The sequence below is a fragment of the Mus caroli genome, unplaced genomic scaffold, assembly GCF_978045245.1.
Source record: "Mus caroli unplaced genomic scaffold, Mus_caroli_1 scaffold_5, whole genome shotgun sequence".
NCBI classification, from domain to species: domain Eukaryota; kingdom Metazoa; phylum Chordata; class Mammalia; order Rodentia; family Muridae; genus Mus; species Mus caroli.
The window spans coordinates 65437661-65448463 of NW_028227260.1; the positions used below are offsets into that span (position 1 = coordinate 65437661).

Here is a 10803-nt window from a genome sequence, read left to right on the forward strand (position 1 = left end):
TACAGGCTAGTAGGGGGAAAGGAGTAGGACTGCAGACTCAGATCTGCTAACTGGCCTAAGGTAAGAAAGAAAGAAAGAAAGAAAGAAAGAAAGAAAGAAAGAAAGAAAGAAAGAAAGAAAGAAAGGCAGAGAGAGAGAGAGAGAAGGAAGGAAGGAAGGAAGAAATCTAGCACAAAGCTGCTGTTCGATCATCCTTTAGTCTTATTACAGTATTCATGCCTGGCCTGGGGATTGGGACTTGGAAAATATAGGTTAGATATTATGGCCATATTTGTTGAAGATAGCATGAGAAGGAAAAGTTGCAAGACAGGAAGGTCTAGTTCTGAAGAAGAACATGTCTACTGCAATGTTGAGAAGGTACTGATGTGAGAACAAAATGATCAAAGTAATATAGAACCCCTCTCACAACTTCAGCCATTAGCATTTGACACTGTAGCGGTACATCACTGAAACTATAGTTTTAGAGTTTGCTCTTGATTACCTATATTGCATGGGTGTTGTCAAATATATGACACGTGCCAGGCTTGGTGGCACATGCCTTTAATCCCAGCACTCAGGAGGCAAAGGCAGGCAGATTTCTGAGTTCGAAGCCAGCCAGGTCTACAAAGTGAGTTCCAGGACAGTCAGGGCTATACAGAGAAACCCTGTCTCGAAAAACAAAAAACGAAAAACAAAAACAAAAAAAATATGACACATATCAACTGATGTAGGATTATATAGAATACTTTCACTGCTCTAATGGTCTAACTTTTGCCTATTCATTCTTACCTATCTCTATGCCTTAGCAACTACTAATCTTTTAAATTAATTCTGTTTGGCCTTTACAAAAATGGTATATAGTCAGAATTACATAATACATAGATAGCACTTTCAGATCATCTTTCATTGAGTAATACATGCTTAAAGTTTCACCACGTCTCTCAAGGTTTTGTACCTTATTTCTTTTTAGCAGTGAACACTATTCCATTATTTGGATATGCTGTAGTATAGTTATCCATCTGACCACTAAGGGACAACTTGACAATTACAGGTGAAGCAACTATATCCATAAGCAACTTTTTGAATAGCTATAAGTTTTCAGTGCATTTGAGCAAATATCAGAAAGCACAGATGGTGGCTTTGCCAGAGTATCTTCAAAAGTGTCTCTAGTATTTTTCTTTCCTCTAACAACATATATGGGAGTTACTGGTGTTCTACATCCTTGCCATGATTTGGTGTGGTGTTGTCAATGCTTAAATTTTGGTCACTGTAATTCCATAACAATGTTGAATTTTTTTTTTTGCCATGTATCTACCTTTTTCAGTGAGTTGTTCAAGAGCTTTGCTCACATTAAAACTAGATTGTTTTCTTATTGTTGAGTTAAAAATTTACATTTTGGGCTGGTGAGATGGCTCAGTAGGTAAGAGCACCCGATTGCTCTTCCGAAGGTCCGAAGTTCAAATCCCAGCAACCGCATGGTGGCTCATAACCATCCGTGGTGAGATCTGATGCCCTCTTCAGTGCGTCTGAGGACAGCTACAGTGTACTTACATATAATAAATAAATAAATATTTTTTAAAAATTTACATTTTAGGGGAGCAGGGCTGGGAGAGGGTATAGGGGACTTTTGGGATAGCATTGAAATGTAAATGAAGAAAATATCTAATAAAAATTACATTTAAGTTATTTATTTGTGCATTGTGGATAGAGTATGCTGTGGCATCTGTGTGAAAGCCAGATAACAACTTGGAGGAATCAGTTGTCTCCTTCCACCATGTAGGTCTTAGGGCTCCAACTCAGGACTCTAGGTTTGGTGGCAAAATGTATAACCATTTCATTGGCCCTCATTGTGGAGGTTTAGGAGATGACTGTTCCGTGTTTTGTTGTTGTTGTTCTTTGTTTTTTTTTATTTTTGTTTTTGTTTTTGTTTTTTTGTTTTGTTTTTTAGAGACAGGGTTTCTCTGTATATACCTGGCTGTCCTGGAACTCACTCTGTAGACCAGGCTGGCCTCGAACTCAGAAATCCGTCTGCCTCTGCCTCCCAAGTACTGGGATTAAAGGCATGTGCCACCACTGCCCAGCTGTTCCGAGTTTTTAATAACAGCTTTTATTATATATCCATTCTCTAGTTTTAATCTTGATTTGTGTCTTGTCTTCATATTCTCTTGACATATTTCTATAGTATGTAAGTTTTAATGAAGTTCAGCTTATCAAATATTCCTTATATCTATCATGCCCCTAGTATTTTGTCTCAAATTTTGCCACCTTATCCAAGTTCATTTTTTTCCTTGTTGTCTTTAGATGTTGTATATATAGTTTTACACTCAGGTGTATAGTCTAAATTATTTTTTATAATCCAGTTCTGCTGTGGTTACTATAGATTTCTGTGAATTCTTGATGCCATCTAGTGCCAATCTTCCAAGTTTCTTTTTCAATGCAGATATTTAGGGCTATAGGGCTACGTACACCCTGAAAAACTTTTCATGAGTTGAAAGTATTATACACTGACAATATATTTGAAACAACTAACCTGTTGAACTTGCTAGCTTACCCTAGGCCATCTTAAACATAGCAAGAATGCTTACAGTAGCCTATAGGCAGACAAAACGACTAAATACCAATCCTATGTATCAGACTTGCAGGAAAAGATTAAATTTCAAAATTTGAAGTATCATTTGTTGTACTATAGTCTAGTTGAAAAATCACATCAATTTAGTTGTTTTTATGCTCTGGGTTTCCCCTTTCAGATTAAGAAAGAATTCGATTTCTTTTTCATTTTGCAGGAAACCACAGTTAGGTAACTTTACCTATTTTAAAGAAAACCCAGACATTTGCAAAGTTGAAAGTTGAAAGTCTGTGGGACTTTTAAAATTACTCTGTGTTGTTGTTGTTGTTGCTGCTGCTGCTGCTGCTGCTGTGATAAAATGCCATGACTAAGACAATTTGTAGAAGAACGAGTTAATTTGGGCTTACAGTTTCAGAGGGATGAGAGTCCATCATGGAAGGGAAGTGGCAAGTCTGGAGGCTAGAATAGGAAGCAGAGAGCTCAAGTTTTGAACTGCGAGCACGATGCAGAGATAGGAAACAAGAATAGGATGAATCTAAGTTTCTGGGCTAATATCCACTTATCAGAGAGTGCATATCTAGTGACTTCTTTTGTGATTGGGTTACCTCACTAAGGATGATATCCTCCAGATACATCCATTTGCCTAAGAATTTCATAAATTCATTGTTTTTAATAGCTGAGTACTACTCCATTGTGTAAATGTACCACATTTTCTGTATCCATTCCTCTGTTAAGGGACAACTGGGTTCTTCCCAGCTTCTGGCTATTATAAATAAGGCTGCTATGAACATAGTGGTGCATGTGTCCTTATTACCACTTGGAACATCTTCTGGGTATATGCCCAGGAGAGGTATTGAGGGATCCTCCGGTAGTACTATGTCCAATTTTCTGAGGAACTACCAGACTGACTTCCAGAGTGGTTGTACAAGCTTGCAATCCCACCAGCAATGGAGGAGTGTTCCTCTTTCTCCACACCCTCACCAGCATCTTCTGTTACCTGAATTTTTGATCTTAGCCATTCTGACTGGTGTGAGGTGGAATCTCAAGGTTGTTTTGATTTGCATTTCCCTGATGATTAAGGATGTTGAACATTTTTTTCAGGTGCTTCTCAGCTATCTGGTACTCCTCCATTGAGAATTCTTTGTTTAGCTCTGTACCCCATTTTTTAATGGGGTTATTTGAATTTCTGAAGTCCAGTTTCTTGAGCTCTTTGTATATATTGGATATTAGTCCCCTATCAGATTTAGGATTGGTAAAAATCCTTTCCCAATCTGTTGGTGGGCTTTTTGTCTTATTGACAGTGTCTTTTGCCTTACAGAAGCTTTGCAATTTTATGAGGTCCCATTTGTCAATTATTGCTCTTACAGCACAAGCCATTGCTGTTCCGTTTAGGAATTTTCCCCCTGTGCCCATATCTTCGAGGCTTTTCCCCACTTTCTCCTCAATAAATTTCAGTGTCTCTGGTTTTATGTGGAGGTCTTAGAACACACAAGATACAATTTGCAAAACACAAGAAAATCAAGAAGAAGGAAGACCAACATGTGGATACTTCATTCCTCCTTAGAATAGGGAACAAAATACCCATGAAAGGAGTTACAGAGACAAAGTTTGGAGCTAAGACAAAAGGATGGACTATCCAGAGACTACCCCACCTGGGGATCCATCCTATAATCAGCCACCAAACCCAGATACTATTGCATATGCCAGCAAGATTTTGCTGAAGGGACCCTGATATAGCTGTCTCGTATGAGGCTATGCCAGTGCCTGGCAAATACAGAAGTGGATGTTCACAGTCATCTATAGGATGGAACACAGGGCCCCCAATGGAGGAACTAGAGAAAGTACCCAAGGAGCTGAAGGGGTCTGCAACCCTATAGGTGGAACAACAATATGAACTAACCAGTACCCCCAGAGCTCATGTCTCTAGCTGCATATGTAGCAGAAGATGGCCTAGTCGGCCATCATTGGGAAGAGAGTCCCCTAGGTCTTGCAAACTTTATATGTCCCAGTACAGGGGAATCACCAGGGCCAAGAAGTGGGAGTGAGTGGGTAGGGGAGCAGGGCAGGGGGAGGGCATAGGGAACTTTCAGGATAGCATTTGAAATGTAAATAAAGAAAATATCTAATAAAATAAAATTAAAAAAAAGAGTTCAAGGCAAAAAAAAGAGAAAGAATATCAAATACTTTATATTTTCTAGTATTTGTACACTAACAGAAGCAAACTATCTGGCAGAATGAAGGAGACTAGCAGGAGGGGAAAGAGGAAAGCCGTAGGGAAGGCAGGGGAATAGTGGGGGACTAAACCCAAGCATATTGCATGAATATCTGAAGATTCCTTTACAGAACCAAGGTTTATGTAACATAGTGATCTTCCAAAAATAAAAGTGAAAACAGAACAACAACAACAAAAAAAATAGGATGAATCTTTCAACTGTCAAGAACTGTATCTATTGACATACTTCATCCAGCAAGGTCATACCTCTCAAACTTCCCAAACAGAACCATCAATTGAGGATCAAGTTTCAAATGTATGAGACCATGGGGGACATTTTTCATTCAAACCACCACACACTATATTTTATATTGTGATGTGAACATGAGATCTGGGGGGAAGAAAATAAAAAGTTAGGAAAGAGAGGGAAGTTTATGGTTTAATCATGATAAATCTGTATGACAAGTTGATAAAGGATCAATTTTGCTTGTTTTTAGAAAATTGACATATACTATAATTATCTGAGAAGAGGGAACTTCAATGAAAGAATTGCCTTCATCACCGGGCAGTTGTGGTGCACGCCTTTACTCCCAGCACTTGGGAGGCAGAGGCAGGTGGATTTCTGAGTTTGAGGCCAGCCTGGTCTACAGAGTGACTTCCAGGACAGCCAGGGCTATACAGAGAAACCCTGTCTCAAAAACAAAAACAAAAACACCCCAAAGGATTGCCTTCATCATATTGACCAGTAGGCGTGGCTTTTGTATATGTTCTTGGTTAATGATTGACATAGAATGGCCTAGCCTACTGTGGCTGTGTCATTCCTGGTCAGATAGTCCTGGGTTACATAATAAACCAAGCTGAGCACATCATGAAAAGCAAGCCAGTAGGTGACATTCCTCCATGGTTTCTGCTTCAGCTTCTGCCTTGAGTTCTTGCCTTGGCTTTCATGTAACATGCAATAAACATTTTCCTCCCCAAGTTGCCTCTGGTCATAGTGTTTTGCCATAACAACAGAAACCTAACTACAACAGCAACCAAGAGTAATAGCAATATCCTGTGGGTTTTTAGTCCCTCTAGGGCCTCCCTGACAAATAATAGAGAGATAGCCTGTTCTTGGCACTGAAATTTTCACTTAATGGTTCATATCATTTGGGGGCAGTAATGTCTGTCCATGAAGGGTATTTCTGCTAAAAATGTGTTTAATAGTGTACTGGCTATTTTTGTGTCAACTTGACACAGCTGGAGTTATCACAGAGAAAGGAGCTTCAGTTGAGGAAATGCCTCCATGAGATCCAACTGTAAGGCATTTTCTCAATTAGTGATCAAGGGGGAAAGGCCCCTTGTGGGTGGGACCATCCCTGGGCTGGTAGTCTTGGGTTCTATAAGAGGGCAGGGTGAGCAAGCCAGGGGAAGAAAGTAGGCCAGTAAAGAACATCCCTCCATGGCCTCTGTATCAGCTCCTGCTCCCTGACCTGTCTGAGTTCCAGTCCTGACTTCCTCTGGTGATGAACAGCAGCATGGAAGTGTAAGCCAAATAAACCCTTTCCTCCCCAACTTGCTTCTTGGTCATGATGTTTGTGCAGGAATAGAAACCCTGACTAAGACAAATTGGTACCAGCAGAGTGGGGTATTCCTGTGACAACCTGACCATGTTTTGGGGAGGACTGTGGAAGGACTTTGGAACTTTGGGCTTGAAGATCCATTTGTTGTTAAGAGCTCTGTCAGATGTTGTGTAGGAGCTTGGAAGATAATGTTGAGAACAGTGCAGAAGATGGAGGTCTGGTTTGTGAAATTTCAGAGGGAAAATTAAAGACTCTTTTCAGGGCCATTGCTGTTTTGATTGTGAAGATTTTGTAGTTCTGGTTAACTGGGGCTGAAGAATCAGCTGTGATTAACAAGATACCAGAACTACTAAAGCAAAAACTTTGCATTACTGGGACTATTGATGCTGGTTAGCTGGAGCTAAGAAATTAGCGGTGATTAAGAAGAGACCAGCATCGTTGAGGTGACATCTTCTGGGAAGTGTTTTCTGAAAGCACAAAGAGGCTGTGTTCCAGAGATAGGCAAGGTTGTACTCCTTCTGCAGCGGGACTTGGTAATGTGTAAGGGTCACCCAGGTGGTACTGGTTTTGAAGGCATGAAGGGGTCATGCAGAGCAGCTGAGGCTCGGCACTGAGAGGCCATGGAAGGCCATTGGTGAAGGTGCAGCCTCAGTTGTAATTGAAGGCCCAGGACTGAAGGGGTCATGCAGTGTTTTGGAGATGCCAGTACCATGAGATGACCACCAAGAGCAGCAGCAGCAGTGGAGTACAGGCATCTGGAGCCCAGAGGACGACGTGTGTGCTACAAAGGGCATGGCTGGAGAAGTGACCCAAGCCCTTGGAGGAGCCCAGAAGATCGTGAGTTGGATCCCAGACGTTGGACGGTTGGAGATTGATTTTTGCTTTGATTGTGACTGTGCCCTGATATTTTCCCTCTTGAAGGAAGAAACTGTTTTAGTGGAGCCCACAGTTAAGAGACTTTTAATTGTAAAAAGACTTTGGATTTTAAAAGAGATGGATATTTTAAAGAGATTGAAACTTTAAGAATATGTAAAGACTGTGGGACTTTTAAAGTTATTTAGATCTTGGGGATGAATAAGAATGTAAGGGTTGAGGCTTACTAGTGATGTGTTTGTGTGTCAAGTTGACAAGGGGTTAATTGTACTGGCTATTTTTGTGTCAACTTGACACAGCTGGAGTTATCACAGAGAAAGGAGCTTCAGTTGAGGAAATGCCTCCATGAGATCCAACTGTAAGGCATTTTCTCAATTAGTGATCAAGGGGGAAAGGCCCCTTGTGGGTGGGACCATCCCTGGGCTGGTAGTCTTGGGTTCTATAAGAGAGTAGGCTGAGCAAGCCAGGGGAGGCAAGCCAGTAAAGAACATCCCTCCATGGCCTCTGTATCAGCTCCTGCTCCCTGACCTGTCTGAGTTTCAGTCCTGACTTCCTCTGGTGATGAACAGCAGCATGGAAGTGTAAGCCAAATAAACCCTTTCCTCCTCAACTTGCTTCTTGGTCATGATGTTGTGCAGGAATAGAAACCCTGACTAAGACAAATAGTATATTATATTTTAAATCAGCATACTGTCCTCTCTTTCTCTCTCTTTCTCTCTCTCTCTCTCTCTCTCTCTCTCTCTCTCTCTCTGGTTGTGTGTGTAAACTTGACACAAGTTAGGTTCAGTTATGAAGAGGGAACCTCAGCTAAGCAAATACTTCTATAAGATCCAGTCAATGGTTGTTTTAGTTAGGGTTTTACTGCTGTGAAGAGACACCATGACCAAGGCAAGTCTTATAAAGGACAACATTGGTGCTAGCTTACATGTTCAGAAGTTCAGTCTATTATCACCAAGTTGGGAGCATGGCAGCATCCAGGCAGGCATGATGCAGAAGGAGCTGAGAGTTCTATACATTGATCTGAAGGCACTCAGGAGAAGACTGTCTTCAGGCAGCTAGGAGGAGGGTCCCAAAGTCCACTCCCCAATGACACACCTACTCCAACAAGGCCACACCTCCTAATAGTGCTACTCCCTGGACTAAGCATATTCAAACCACTTCTGAGTTTGAAGCAAGCCTGGCCTATGGAGTGGGCTCCAGCACAGCCAGGGCTACACAGAGAAACCCTGTCTTGAAAAACAAGAAAAAATATAAAAAGATTGGCATGTAGACAAGTCTGTGTGATATTTTCATAATAGAGAATTGATGTGGAATCAACAGGCCACTGTGGGTGGTGCCATTCCTAGGTCCTAGGGTGCATAAAAAAGTGAACTGAAGAATCCAGGAGGAGCAAGCCAGTAAACATGGCTGTACTGGCTGGTTTTGTGTGTCAACTTGACACAGCTGGAGTTATCACAGAGAAAGGAGCTTCAGTTGAGGAAATGCCTCCATGAGATACAACTGTAAGGCATTTTCTCAATTAGTGATCAAGGGGGAAAGGCCCTTATGGGTGGGACCATCTCTGGGATGGTAGTCTTGGTTCTATAAGAGAGCAGGTTGAGCAAGCCAGAGGAAGCAAGCCAGTAAGGAACATTACTCCATGGCCTCTGCATCAGCTCCTGATTCCTGACCTGCTTGAGTTCCAGTCCTGACTTCCTTTGGTGATGAACAGCAATGTGGAAGAGTAAGCTGAATAAACCCTTTCCTCCCCAACTTGCTTCTTGGTCATGATGTTTGTGCAGGAATAGAAACCCTGACTAAGAAAATGGGTTTGCTTCAGTTCCTCCTGCCTTGACTTCCTACCCTGACCTTCCCTCAGTGATGAACTGTGGATGAGATGTGTAAGCCAAATAAACTCCTACCTCCCCAAGTTGCTTTTAGTTAAGATGTTTTATTACAGCAATAGAAGCACAGCCAAGCTGCCCTCCGGCCTCTGGTGAAGCCTAAGATCGTCAAAAAGAGGACCAAGAAGTTCATCAGACACCAGTCAGACCGATATGTGAAAATTAAGCGAAACTGGTGGAAACCCAGAGGCATCGACAATAGGGTGCGGAGAAGGTTCAAGGGTCAGATCCTGATGCCCAACATCGGTTATGGGAGCAACAAGAAAACCAAGCACGTGCTGCCCAGCGGCTTCCGCAAGTTCCTGGTCCACAATGTCAAGGAGCTGGAGGTGCTGCTGATGTGCAACAAATCTTACTGTGCTGAGATTGCTCACAACGTGTCCTCTAAGAACCAAAAAGCCATTGTAGAAAGAGCAGCACAGCTGGCCATCAGAGTCACCAATTCCAACGCCAGGCTACACTGCGAAGAAAATGAATAGATGGCTTGTGTGCATGATTTTATGTTTAAATAAAATCACAAAACCTGCAAAAAAAAAAAAAAGAAGCACAGCCAAGACACCTACAGAATAATGGATTTCTGTACAGCTTCTTCATACATCATTAGTTTTGGTTAACTCACCTCTTTCCCCATATTCTTCCCCATTTCCCTACCTACTTTTTCATTTTGTTTTGAGACAGTTTCTCTGTGTAGCCCTGGCTGTCCTGGAATGCTCTCTGTAGACCAGGCTGTACTTGAACTCACAGAGATCTGCCTACTTCTGCTCCTTCATCCCATGAATGCTGGGATTAAAGGCATGAGTCACCTCCTCCACCACCACCTGGCCCCTATTGATGCTTTTAACCCAGAGTATTCCTCCCTATTTTTCCTGTCATTTGTGTACTATATCACCTCTGATTTATACACACACACACACACACACACACACACACACACAAACCCCACACACAGACAGACACACACAGACTTGGGTTACAAGAATGATAGGTTCCATATAGCTTTTTCATCTACCTTTCATGATTAAAATTTTCCCCATCCCTTGTTTGCCCATCACAACTCCTTTCATGCTTGAATCTTTCTGCATTCAGTATTCACTCACTCTATCTTCATTTTGCCATATTTTATCATCTTCCTTCCCTAAATACACCCAACTTCAGTATCCCATTTCTAATTGCTTGACTTCTGCTTGCATTCCAAGTTAAAAAATACAAAACAAAAGAGTTAATGTTATGATCCACATCGAAGAGAACATGTGGCATTTTTCTTTGTGAACCTGGCTGACCTCTCTGAGTATAATTTTTTCTAGTTATACCCATCCGCCTGCAAATTTCATGCTTTCATTTTTCCCTCGTTGCAAGGCAACATTCCATTCTCCCTCTCTCTCCCCCTCTCTCTGTATGTATGTATATCACATTTTTCTTATCCATTCATATACTGATGAATATTTAGGTTGTTTTAGAAATCTCTGAACGATTGTGAATAGAGCAGTAATCACTGTGGATGTGCAAGTATCTCTGTAGTAGGATATAATGTTCTTTGGTATACACTCTGAAGTAGCATACCTGGGTCACTTAGTAGATCTATTTCTGGCTCTTTAAGCAGCCTCCAGACTGATTTCCATAGTGGCTGTACTCAAATAGTAGGTATCCCCTTATTAAAAGTGTAAAGGTGTCTCCTCACATCCAGGCCAGCATTTGTTGTCATTTCTATCTCAGGTTACCTCTACTCTG

General features: G+C 41.5%; 1 pseudogene; it reads left to right on the forward strand.

Moving 5' to 3' along the window:
• The first annotated feature begins 261 nt into the window (after positions 1-261).
• Positions 262-9568, forward strand: LOC110286319 (large ribosomal subunit protein eL32 pseudogene; annotated as a pseudogene).
• Positions 9569-10803: the final 1235 nt, after the last annotated feature.